Here is a 13,424-nt window from a genome sequence, read left to right on the forward strand (position 1 = left end):
GTGGTATGGTAGTGGTATGGTAGTGGTAGTGGTAGTGGTATGGTAGTGGTAGTGGTAGTGGTATGGTAGTGGTAGTGGTATGGTAGTGGTATGGTAGTGGTATGGTAGTGGTAATGGTATGGTAGTGGTATGGTAGTGGTATGGAAGTGGTAGTGGTAGTGGCAGTGGTAGTGGTATGGAAGTGGTCGTGGTAGTGGTATGGTAGTGGTACTGGTAGTGGTACTGGAAGTGTGAGTGGTAGTGGTACTGGTAGTGGTAGTGGTATGGTAGTGGTATTGGTAGTGGTAGTGGTACTGGTATGGTAGTGGTATGGTAGTGGTAGTGGTATGGTAGTGGTAGTGGTATGGTAGTGGTAGTGGTAGTGGTATGGTAGTGGTAGTAGTAGTAGCAATATTTTTTTCCAAAATAAAACTCGCTGGGACTTTTGACGAGTGTCGGTGACAAAAACCGTACATACGATATGGGTATCAAATTACGCGTCTCGACTTACAAAATCCGAATGGCTCAGTGAAAAAATGATCAGAAAGCTCCTTGGCACTTTTTTCTCTCAAAATATCCATTTCTTTCTATCCATACATATATTTTAATATATTTGTGGTCACACACTCATAGTTTCATTTATATGCCAAAATACATATTACATTTTTAAAAGTTTTTAAATTTTGCGTGTTAATTGAGCAATTCTTTTTTCAAAATAACAACTTTTGAAGAATGTCGGTGAGAAAAACCGTACATTTGATAGGGGTATCAAATTACGCGTCTCGACTTACAAAATCCGAATGGCTCAGTGAAAAAATGATCAGAAAGCTCCTTGGCACTTTTTTTTCTCAAAATATCCATTTCTTTCTATCCATACATATATTTTAATATATTTGTGGTCACACACTCATAGTTTCATTTATATGCCAAAATACATATTACATTTTTAAAAGTTTTTAAATTTTGCGTGTTAATTGAGCAATTCTTTTTTCAAAATAACAACTTTTGAAGAATGTCGGTGAGAAAAACCGTACATTTGATATGGGTATCAAATTACGCGTCTCGACTTACAAAATCCGAATGGCTCAGTGAAAAAATGATCAGAAAGCTCCTTGGCACTTTTTTTTCTCAAAATATCCATTTCTTTCTATCCATACATATATTTTAATATATTTGTGGTCACACACTCATAGTTTCATTTATATGCCAAAATACATATTACATTTTTAAAAGTTTTTAAATTTTGCGTGTTATTTGAGCAATTTTTTTTCCAAAATAACAACTTTTGAAGAATGTTGGTGACAAAAACAGTACATACGATATGGGTATCAAATTACGCGTCTCGACTCACAGAATCCGAACGGCTCGGTGAAAAAATGATCAGTAAGCTCCTTGGCTCTTTTTTTTCTCAAAATATTCATTTCTTTCTAAACAAAAATATATTTTAATACATTTGTGGTCACACATTCATTGCTTCATTCACATGCAAGCATACATATTTTTCGTGTTAATTGAGCAATTTTTTTTTCCAAAATAACAACTTTTGAAGAATGTTGGTGACAAAAACCGTACATACGATATGGGTATCAAATTACGCGTCTCGACTTACAGAATCCGAATGGCTCGGTGAAAAAATGATCGGTAAGCTCCTTGGCTCTTTTTTTCTCAAAATATTCATTTCTTTCTAAACAAAAATATATTTTAATACATTTGTGGTCACACATTCATTGCTTCATTCACATGCAAACATACATATTACATTTTTAAAAGTTTATAAATTTTGCGTATTTTTGAGGTTAGGTTAGGTTAGAACATGGAAAATAGGTATTTGAATCAAATCACAAACCAGTCTATACAAACCTAGCGTAGCCCACAAACTACTTGAAAACTGGGATATAACTCTAAAGGGGACGCGAGCAGGCGTTATTAAAGGGGCAATTTTTTGTTACAGAAAATATGTATTAGAATTAAATCACAAACCAGTCTATACAAACCTAGCGTAGCCCACATACTATTTGAAAACTGGGATGTAACTCTTAAGGGGACGCGAGCAGGCGTTATTTAAGGGGCAATTTATGTTACTTAAAAATCTGTAGTCCCACACCCTCGCCTCATCTACATTCAAATACTACACAGCGCGATTAATTTTTACCCATCAGTTGCCTGCAACGGGCAAAAAGCTAGTTTAGATTAATCTTTGCTACGAATCGGTATACATTATGAATACCAAAAAATATACTATGCATAAATTGAAGCTTTTTCTTTCTTTATTATAGATCGGAATTAAAATAAAATTATTGGTTGCGTTACAAAAAATATAAACGTAAACCAATGATAATTTTGTTTTTTCTTGAGGTAACTAAGAACTCATATAAGAAACACCTTTAAAAAAATACCGTTTTATGGCTAAGATTATTTTTTATAATTATTATTGACTAACTTTTTTTCATTCATATAAAAATATTCAACAAATAAATAAAACTCACTTTGGCGCTTACGTCAAATATATCCAGACTCCGCTGGTCAAGGAATTGTCGCCTCTATTCGTGGTGATATAAGATGCAAACATTCTAGGGGAGTCGCTATATGCACAGCGACTAATCGACAGGGGGCGTGGCCAACATATCCGAGCTGTTCCGAGTAGACGTGGGTCGTAACGTCATTTTCAAGAAACGTAACGAAACAAGTTTCTTGGTCGGCGTAACCTGTTTCAAAACGGTTATTTTTGTAACTAGTTATTTTCATTCACTTACCCGTCCTCGCGTGACAAATGTCAACCATGTACATGTGTTGGCCCCGCGTTTGGCGTGTCTCCCGAGTCGGACTAATTAATTAATTAGTTCCGACTAATCACGAATAATATACAATGGTTATTGATATTTACAGTTTATTTGCACGTTATATTTACTGTTTATTTACACCTTTTCATCGTTTTCACTGATACCAGCCAGGTACTTCCCCACCTTCATCTACCCCATCTCCTTCCCCTCCCTACTACCTTCAGCCTCACAACTCACAACATACCTCAATTGGGGGTGCCATAGTCGCACTGGCTCCAGACGGGAGCTTTTGGGACTCTTGTGCGGTATGATGATGGACACTGTAACGCTGTCCGAAACGTTGGCTAAAGAAGGGGGTAGCGCTACATGGTATACCCCAAAAATAAATTGTTTCGCACTGGCTCCAGACGGGAGCAGTTGGGACTCTTGTGCGGTATTCGCTCGGCTGCCCGGGAGGTGTATTTCCAATCCCTTTCACGTTTCAGTCGCGCTAAAATTATTTAATTATTTTCAATGTAAAACAAAACATTGGAGGTAATAAAAGCGGTCTATCCTCTCTGCTTACCCTTCTATAATTACGGTCGTCACCCTCATACAAACAGATTTATTTTTTATTTATTTATTACATAAGATACATTTATAAGCAAAAATAACATAATAATATTTCAAAATAACTGTCAATATTAAAATGTGTACAAGTGTTATAGATAGAGCAACGAAACGCGTAGGCGACTGAAACGAGGACTAATGGTGATTTATATGCATAACATAACAATACCGCCGACTACCGCGTTACATTACGAAACGCGGCGTTACTGAAACGCGGCAGAGATTGGAAATACGCGGTCGCATGCGAAACGACCGAAACTAGTCTCACATATGCATAACAAATAACAATCCGTCCCGCCGACGGCGCCGACTACCGCGTTACGTTACGAAACGCGGCGTTACTGAAACGCGGTCGCATGCGAAACGGCCGAAACTACTTTACATCACACCCAACACCAAATAACGCATTTACAAAAATAACTACTTGTAATTTTATCGAGACTAGTTATTTCCGTTACATCGACGAAACTAGTTATTGTATCTAGTTACGTTAAATAACGCTCACTCCTAGTTCCGAGTAAATTGTTTCCCACTGCCTGTGATGCAAAATCAGTGAAACGCGGTGGGCGGTGAAACGAAACGTCAGAAATCATCAGAAATGGCGTCTTTGAGTGCCGGTTTAGACCGTCTTTTAGAAGTTTCGTTAAGTAATTTAAAAAAGAATTCAGAGACGGGTGTTATCAGTGGATACATTGACAATGAAGCAAATTATGAAGCATTTCTGTGTTCTGTGAACGAGTTGGGGCACTCTTTTTCAACGAGAGACAGTATGAAAAAGAAGTTGGGAGGTAAGTTCTAAACCTTAGGACCTAGGTCTAGGGTAGCCTTCCCATTTCTTCAGTTCATAAGCAGCTGCTGATATTTACGAGTTATTCGAAATTAACATTTCCAATCTTTCAGATGCAGTATACACGTTCTGCCCGCCTACAGTGGAGTTTTTTGGGATGCCATTTACATTCGGTATGAATGCGTACAGAGAGTGCGCCCAAGGCCCCCGACTACACCGCCCAAATAACAGCAAGGATAGAGTTGAGTTGGTATGTTAATACACCCTAGAACCACATCAGCTAGGCCTACTCCCCCTCGTCTTTCAATAGTGGCATTGACAGAGCACCGAGGACTCGTTGGTCCAAGATTAAGGTCTATAACCCCAAAATGATCACCGTATCGTCGGTGATGTGTTTAAAATAAAAATATAAGCGATGGGCCTGGGCCTAGGTAAGCTAGGACTAGATTACACCAGGGGCCTTACTAATATGGCAGTTGGAGCTCCGTCTCATTTAGATTAACACAACAATCACACCAATCACACCAATCACAATTCATCTTTGTGTGTTAAAAAGTGTGCCGTGGCTCGTAACACATCCTCATGTCGTGTTAGTCTAAAGAAGACCGTGCTCAAAGTGCCAAATTAATTAAAGCCCCTGCCGCTATATCTCATTTCACAATTTTAATTCATATCACACTGGATTATAACCACACTTGTAATTTTATACTAATGTCAACATTGCATAGGCCCTAACAACTTTTGTAAAAGTTAATCATCTGCGACAAATAAGTTAACCATGGGCAATTTATTTGCCGCACAAATAATAGGCGTCTTATACGTATAAGCCTATTAGACCCTATACCTTGAATTTTTCTTTCAGGCTGATCACCCAAACCATAAGAAGAAGAGGTTCCGGGTTTTGGACTCCAAGAAGCCTGGTTGTCCCGCAATGATGAGTGTGAAACAAATAAAATATTTTCCAGAATTTCCTGTTCCACCTCAAATTGCAGAATGAGCAAAAACGAAGGTATGATAGTTTCTTTTCTCTGCTTATCCCTACATGGGCAATCACTTTATAACATTATTTTAATGTTTTCACTATAGTTAGATGCAGTGTTGTGTCAGATACTTTTTAAAAGTATCTAGATACAGATACTTGGCAAAATTTGTAGCTAGATACAGATACAAGATACATTGTAAAATTGTATCTGTATTTAGATACATATACTTTTTAAAAGTATCTCACAGATACTCAGATACATTTCTTCTTTTTTGGGGGAAAACTTAAAAAAATATATACATTATCGAATACAGCGATTACTTTAATTTCTTAAAGACGGCAGACGTAAACGCTTGTGATTATTTTACATATTTACACTTGCTTGTTTTATTCGTTGCCCAAAAAGATATTGGCAAATTGGCCTGCAAGCGGTGATAACATAAATGCATCAGGGGTCCTCGCGAGTACCATATTACTAGGGTAGCATATTACTACCCAGGTACCCGACGCCCCTTGGATAAATACGTGAACTATGTGCAACCAACTTGATTACTTTGGGTTCTGATGGAAAAATAAAAAAAAATGAAATCATTCATTCTTTTTTTTTTATATAGGCGGGTACCCGGGTACTCGGTTACTCAGGTTAGGACCCCTAAAATGCATGTATATAAACTGCTATAAAATATTATACACTAGATGGACAAAGGTACCCACTAGCTGAATTTGTGAGAAAACTTTAAAACTAACTAGAGAAAATCGCTAAAAGTTCACTTCGAAAATAAAGTATCTGAAAGTATCCGAGGTGTCAGATACTAGTAAAAATGTATCTAGATACAGATACAGTTATAGAAATATAGCTAGATACAGATACAGATACACGTATCTAGATAAATGTATGTAGATACTACACAACACTGGTTGGATGCAAGGTTATACAAATGCCGTTTTGGACAACAGACATTTTTTTAGAAGGAAATGTGGTGGGAATACGCAACTTTCCATCGCTTACTTAAGCCCCGGCATTTTCAATTTCTACCGATTTTATAACAAGTTTCTCGCTAACTCCTTAAGTCTTGGAGTTCCAGTTTTTTCCATTCGGTTTCTCCGAACGCGCCGGCTTGCATTCGGAACGTGCGTAAGGAATTTGTTCCATTCGGAACTAAAACGAACGTGTGCGGCAGTTAATGTATTTTCTACCGATTCCGTGCATTCTGATGTCCGAATACGGAAAACGAATTCGGAAATCGAATACGGAAAACGTGTGTATGCGGCCAGCCTAAACGGTAAGAAGAAACCAATTTCAGTTTATGCAACATCATATATTTATTATTATATTGAAAATAAGTATTTGAAATATTTACTAGTAATTGTGTAGTAAAAATTACACCTATTTTATTATTTCAGAGTACATACATTGGGAGATATTTCTAATTCAAATGCATTGGAAACTGGAATTGCCGGGTAAGTTTTTTTATTTAGTTTTTATTGTTGAGGAATATTGCGATTTTTATTGTTGAGGAATGATGGTTTGGGCATGTAGAGGAAATGAGCGAAGAAAGGAGTGTAAGGAGAATAGACGATGAAAATGTGAATGGTAGCAGAAGTCGGGGTCGCCCGAGGAAGACATGGCACGACCAAGTGAATCAGAATAATAGAAAGAGTCAGAATAATAGAAGAGCATGTATGAGACGATGTATGAATGTAAATGAGGCAAGAAGTGTGTGCCAAGACCGAGTTGTTTGGCGGTCCGTCCTCTCTGCCTACCCCTGCGGTGAAACGGCGTGATGGTTAGTAAGTTAGTTTGTTGAGGAATATTATACAAGCAAAAATAATTATCGTGATTTCTTTTTGGGGTAACTTTCTGTATACAAAAACACAAAATTCACCACAATCTACACATCTGCCCTGACGATGGACAATGCTAAACTGTCCGAAATGTAAGCACAAGCGCAACACGGCGTAATACCCTAAAATATATCCCGACGATACTTTTCGCCGTCAGAATGTCAAATCACAAAATTATGCAACGTCTAGAATTTTGCGACCAGTTACTAAGCGAGCTTTCACATAGGTTTTTTCTCTAGTGGTTTTTGCACCGGGGAGTTGAGGAATCTTAAACTGTGGGACGATTATTTATTTAATGAGTCAAGCAGTTTTTTTTTAATATTAATAATAAATTTAACTCTTACGTATAAATTTATAAAATTTTCATATTTCCTTGTAAAATTATAATTTCATTTAATTTAAAAAAAAAAACATTCAAAACATTTCTAGGTTGGATAAAAATAATGCAGTCGAAGGAGGAGAAGAAAGACGCATCGTCGAAATTTTCTTTTTTATCAAACAACTGCAAACCATATCTGATCATTCTTCTTTTGGTTGCGGATTTGGAAACCTTACTGTCAAGTCAGAGCAAAGAGTTGGCCTAATGTCAAAAATATTCTTTGAATGTAACATGTGTCGCGCCAAATTTACAGTTCATACGTTTGACCCAAACCCTAAAAATACCATGGAAATCAATGTAGCAGAAGTATCGGGGATGACTCCTGCAGGAATTGGTCTTGCTCAACTCTCTGAATTTCTGACGGCTGTCAATATAGCCCCGATGTCTCAAACAATATATGATAGACCAATGTGTCCGTGTCAAGAGAGTGGGAGAAATGTGCATTACTCGCCATGGAAGCCGCAGCGGAACGGGAGAAGGTTGTATGAAGGACGGAGTAGCAATGATAGATGTGATCGCGGATGGGTGTTGGTCGAAACGATCCTATAGATCAAATTATACAGCCCTCTCGGGTGCGGCAGCGATTATTGGCAAAAGATTTGGAGAAGTTTTGTAACGCTAATCATAATAAATCTTGCCGCAGCGATGAAAACGGATTGCAATTTGTTATCTGGGAAGACTTGCATAAATTGCATTGCAATAACCGCATGGGGAGGCCGTGCAGGAGAATTTGTAGTATGTAGTGGGATGAGCTGCACAAGATACGCTAAGTGAGTTTCTATCGCAACGAAAAATGTTATAGTTCTTAAGAGGAAGCTACAAGCCAAAAATATGTATATTCTTGGTATGCCTTATTTCTTAACGAATACAGATAGTATTTCTTGACGAATACGGAGTCAAGAAACGCTCGATTTAATGCGCAAAAGTGGTATTTTTTTATTTTATAAAAAAAATTATAAGGCAAAAAAGTTAATCAATGGAAACTGTCAGAGATAATCTTGACCATAATATGGTATTTTTTCATTTGTACGTTCATACATTTTTTATTGAATAAATACATTTTTTAGTAGTTTACATTTATATTTTGGGTAAAGATATGGTAGATTGTAGTTCACAATTTTATTCTTTTTGTAAATTTCCGATTTTATGTCCGGGTTAAATCTTCCCCACAGAAAAAACTAAACCCTTCCACACACTTTTCCACAAATGATCATCTAGTCAATCGACATTATGCAAGTGCATTATATAAGCAAAATAAATTCAAAACAATACAAGAACAACACGTCAACTCACTAGAGATCAAATGGGAAAATAATTCACCGACTCCAGATTAAAAAAGTCTTCTGTTTTACAAGTCTTTAGGAGGAATAGGTTCCTCCTAAAGACTTGTAAATTAAACTCTAGGGAGTTCAAACCCTATTGATATAAAAAAGCTTAAAACAATAAAAATTATCTTTATGATATATAATTATTATAAGCATACATAATATAAGTGTTTGTTATGTATAGAAAAGTAGGTTTAATATATTTATGCATAAATCTTACAAGAAAAACCTTAATTCATTTCTGAAAAAAATGGGTTTAATTTTATAGGAGAAATTTTTAAATATATATTCATTTTATAAAAGTATATACATAAGTTACATTTTAATTTAATATAAAAAAGATTTAATTAATTAAATCTGTAATATCCAAAGAGTATGGATACTAGAGAGACAGCATGTGAAGTGTGCCCGCGCGCTCCAAGTGTGAATTTTGTGGAATTTTACGGAGACGGCTGACATTAGCTTTTACACCTCGGTCGCGTATTGAGCTCCTAGTAAAACGTTGATAAAACATAGAAAAATGGTCAACTGCGCCGTAAAATTGTGTAAAAGCAATTCTGTGAAGAAAATTAAGAAGAAAGACGGCCTTACCTTTCACATATAAGTATTTAAACACCGCTCAATTAGACATTTTATAGTTAATTTTTTGACGAGTTCATTTCAACCGCCATCAGCCAGCACGGCCATCCCAGAATCACGCGGCGGACGAATGTCAATGGGCCGAATCAGTCAACTTATTTTATAATAATTAAAAATTACCAACAAACCTTTATTTTTTATTAATTATAACACACGTTTATAATGATTTGTCTTGTATGGTGACCTGATAAATCAACACATCGACGATTCAACACGAATTTTAAAAGTGGTATAAAGTCATGGAAAGTGATGAAACAAAAACTTTATTAACTGGGTTAAGTAGGTTAGGTTAGGTTTTTTTTTCCTTCGTTTTTAATGACTTTATAATGTACTTTTAAAATGTGTGTTGAATTGTCGATGTGTTGATCAGGGAACCGTCTGTATATATATATACCTAGGTCGTACTTTAAATCCTAGTTTTGTGAACAATCGCGCATGTGCGCGCGTCGGTACGACGAGATGTGTGTCACTATTTTAGGTTTTCGATAAATAACTCTTAAAAGTTCACTTGTATCACATTTTATTTTTTTTCCGGTGTAGATAAATATTCTAAGATATTCCGTGTTTTTTTATCGTATTTTTGGAACCATGGCTTGATGTTTATATTTATTCATTTTGTATCATGCCTATAAATTGTGTTAATAACATAATATTTTATTAATTATTTAAAATTGTTATTCATGTCTCCTGTACTTATCTTTAATTTGATTTTTTTTCTTCTTTTTTTTGTTATCACTGTAAAACTGTAGAGTTTTTTTCTTATATTATTTACGACCACTCCTTTTCTTAAAGTCAAGCACCAGCTTCCATAGGGAAATAATAATGCACAAAATTGCACTATGCAAATCTGTTGATTAAATAAAATAATACTACCTAACTCTATATTATCAAGTTATTCGTAACCCGGAAATTTTTGTCTTTCTTTGAAAATAAATCTTTATATATGTATATATAAGAAATCTCGTGTCATGGTGTTTGTGGTCGCACTTCTCCGAAACGGCTCGACCGATTTTTATGAAATTTTGTATGTATATTTTTTAGGTATGAGAATAGGTCGTAAAGTATATTTCTTACCAATAGGTGATTATGTGTCCCTCCGGGTCAGCTAGTATATATATAGTTGATACACTGTAACACTGTAAAGTTATTTAATTTGACTTTTATGTCGTTTTTAGTGTTTTTATTAGAGTTTTTTCATCGAACTCTTTCAGCCAGATTTTTATTTTTGATTTGTATTCATGAAACTTTTCCAATATTTTTTTTTATCTGGAGGAAGGATGTTGTCAATTTTTGTTACAAAATAAATTAAGTTTCTTCATCGCAATATGGGTTTATAACTTGCAATGTTTTCTGTCTTTTTGATTCGTCTAGTGTGATGGATAAGTTTTAAGTTTTTTTTTATATTATTAACGACAACTCCTTTCCTAAAAGTCAAGCACCAGTTTACATTAGAAAAGAATATAATAATGCACAAAATTGTACTCTGCAAATCTGTTGATTATTTAAAATAATTCTACCTAATACAAAAAAAAAATCTATTCAAACTGATGAATTGCGCAATATTAGCACCAAGGAATGGCGCTGCGAGTTTCAGCAAGTTCATAACATTAGTTTTTCACCCAATTGCACTTGCTATACATTCCCTGAAGATTGATACCGATTTATTTGGACGCGCACTACACGATTCGATCATAATCTTGATTTAGCAAAAAAAGAGTTACGTGAAATCAGATTTAGGTAATTAACAATAACATGTATGGTACAATAAATAAATAAACAATATGTATGTCTTTTTTACTTCCCTTTCTGCACTAGTTAATTTTATATTCTTACCACCATTCTTTGTTTGGCAAATAATGCGTAATGCGCTGTATGCCCAAAATGTGATAAAAAATTAAGGATGTTTTTTTAATAAAAAATAAATAAAATAATCTGCAGCCCGTTCACAGTTCGGCCCTTAACTCTGACCCACGGCCCCCTCCGCGCTCGCTTACCGCTCTTCCCCGTCTCTATCCCCCCCACAAGGGCGTTGACAATTATGGGAGCTTCATTGGTTTTGCGTATTATTTAATACATCTCGACAAATTATGCCGCTTCCATTGATCGTAGTTCCATGGTAATATCCTTATTTTGAGAATTGTAGGCGTGTTAAGTCCCGCGCGTGTCCAGGTCAAGTAACGTCGCTAGTATTTGTCCACCGAAATAAAAGTTTATTTATCAAGTACCAAATACCTAACGATCGGCGGACTCATGTCGACCCTTACTACGTGGATGCATAGATCAAACCAACTGTTACAAATTTCACTCTCAAACTGGCCGTATAATTGAGATACCATTTCATCCGTATCTTTTACCATTGGCCATTAAAATATATTCAACCAAGATGACATGAAATAACACCTTCTACTTAAAATGTGGGCAAAGGCTCCAACAGAAAATTAACAGCCTCTGAGTAAAGCTCTCAACTAACTAGCTGATCTTTCTCTCCTCCCCATTTACTCTGCCACACTAATTGCCATATTATGTAAATGCTCATGTTTTTCTTTTATTCTAGACAAGACACGGACGAAAGGATTTGAGGAGACGAGAAAGGATGGTGAGCAGGGAAAGGAGGGAGCAGCTAGGAGAGTAATTAATTTAAAAAAGTAAGATTTTATTATTTTAGCTTGCAGTTTTGCAAATAAAAATATTGTTGTGAGAAATAATCTCATGGATGCAAAGATCAAACCACCGGTTACAAATTTCACTCTCAAACTGGCCGTATAATTGAGATACCATTTCATCCGTATCTTTTACAATTATTTTTTTAGTAATTACCAATTACTTTTTTACCAATGGCTTTTACCCAAATGGCTTTTACTCAAATGGCTCCATATAATTGATAAGATTTTAAAATTTGCATTATTAACACTTTTTTATTCATTATATATATATATTTTTTAATATTAACTCCACACAGGAGGCCCTGAAGAAAATAATTTCCCTCAGGGCCTATGTCATCTTTGGGGATGCTGTGTGGAGGGTAATATAGACAATAAGAACAATGTTTTGAAATATAATGTTGTTTGACGACTTTTCATTTCTTAAATATGGGTTATTTGTTTTTCCTTTTCACATATTAATTCCAAATAATAGTACATTGTCATTTTTTAAACTAGTTTGGTATCAATTATGTTCTCAGGAACGGATTAAAGAGATTGGCGAAATCATGATCGGAGCCACCCCCGAGGTGGCGACCGCCCTCCTCCGAGAGCTTACCGATATCATGAGTGGCCGGCGGCCCCCGGCAGAAGCAAGGTAATTATTATTTTTTAATTTTTTATTTATTATATTATTATTTATATGTAACAGCGACCTCAGCAAAATGCTGCGCCGGATGAGGCAACATGTACCAATGGAAGATAATCGTACTCATAAATGGAGAGCGTCCCATCTCCCCTGGGATTTGGTATGATATTGCATTCTATACACACCGCACCGTATCATATACATTAATAACATACATACGTTTTTATTAACATTTTCTATTTAATAGATTGCTTTCGGCATTTACACGGCCCCCGTGTGTAAACATGCGTGGGCCGAGATCCGGAAAAAACAGCGCAGTTTTAGAACTCTAAGGGAAATAATCGAAGACGCTGAGAAGTCGTCTCAGCATCCCAGACAGAACGTAAAGGTAAATTGATTGAAATAATTATTTTTTTAGTAATTACCAATTACTTTTTTACCAATGGCTTTTACTCAAATGGCTCCATATAATTGATAAGATTTTAAAATTTGCATTATTAACACTTTTTTATTCATTATATATATATTTTTTTTAATATTAACTCCACACAGGAGATCCTGAAGAAAATAATTTCCATCAGGGCCTATGTCATCTTTGGGGATGCTGTGTGGAGGGTAATATAGACAATAAGAACAATGTTTTGAAATATAATGTTGTTTGACGACTTTTCATTTCTTAAATATGGGTTATTTGTTTTTCCTTTTCACATATTAATTCCAAATAATAGTACATTGTCATTTTTTAAACTAGTTTGGTATCAATTATGTTCTCAGGAACGGATTAAAGAGATTGGCGAAATCATGATCGGAG

At 35.6% G+C, this 13,424-nt stretch overlaps 1 long non-coding RNA gene across 2 annotated transcripts; it reads left to right on the plus strand.

The window, feature by feature from the left end:
- Positions 1-3,929: 3,929 nt before the first annotated feature.
- Positions 3,930-12,981, plus strand: LOC149414723 (uncharacterized). Of its 2 annotated transcripts, XR_016303922.1 has the most exons (5): positions 3,930-4,405; positions 5,018-5,164; positions 11,880-11,970; positions 12,507-12,622; positions 12,861-12,981. It is a non-coding gene; the product is annotated as an uncharacterized LOC149414723 (long non-coding RNA). The 2 variants fall into 2 exon arrangements; XR_016303923.1 differs by lacking the exon at positions 3,930-4,405 and having other exon boundaries at positions 4,857-5,164.
- The last annotated feature ends 443 nt before the right edge of the window (positions 12,982-13,424 follow it).

Source organism: Hesperophylax consimilis, chromosome 19 (genome assembly GCF_061612785.1).
Source record: "Hesperophylax consimilis isolate HC1 chromosome 19, BYU_Hcon_1.0, whole genome shotgun sequence".
Lineage (NCBI taxonomy): Eukaryota > Metazoa > Arthropoda > Insecta > Trichoptera > Limnephilidae > Hesperophylax > Hesperophylax consimilis.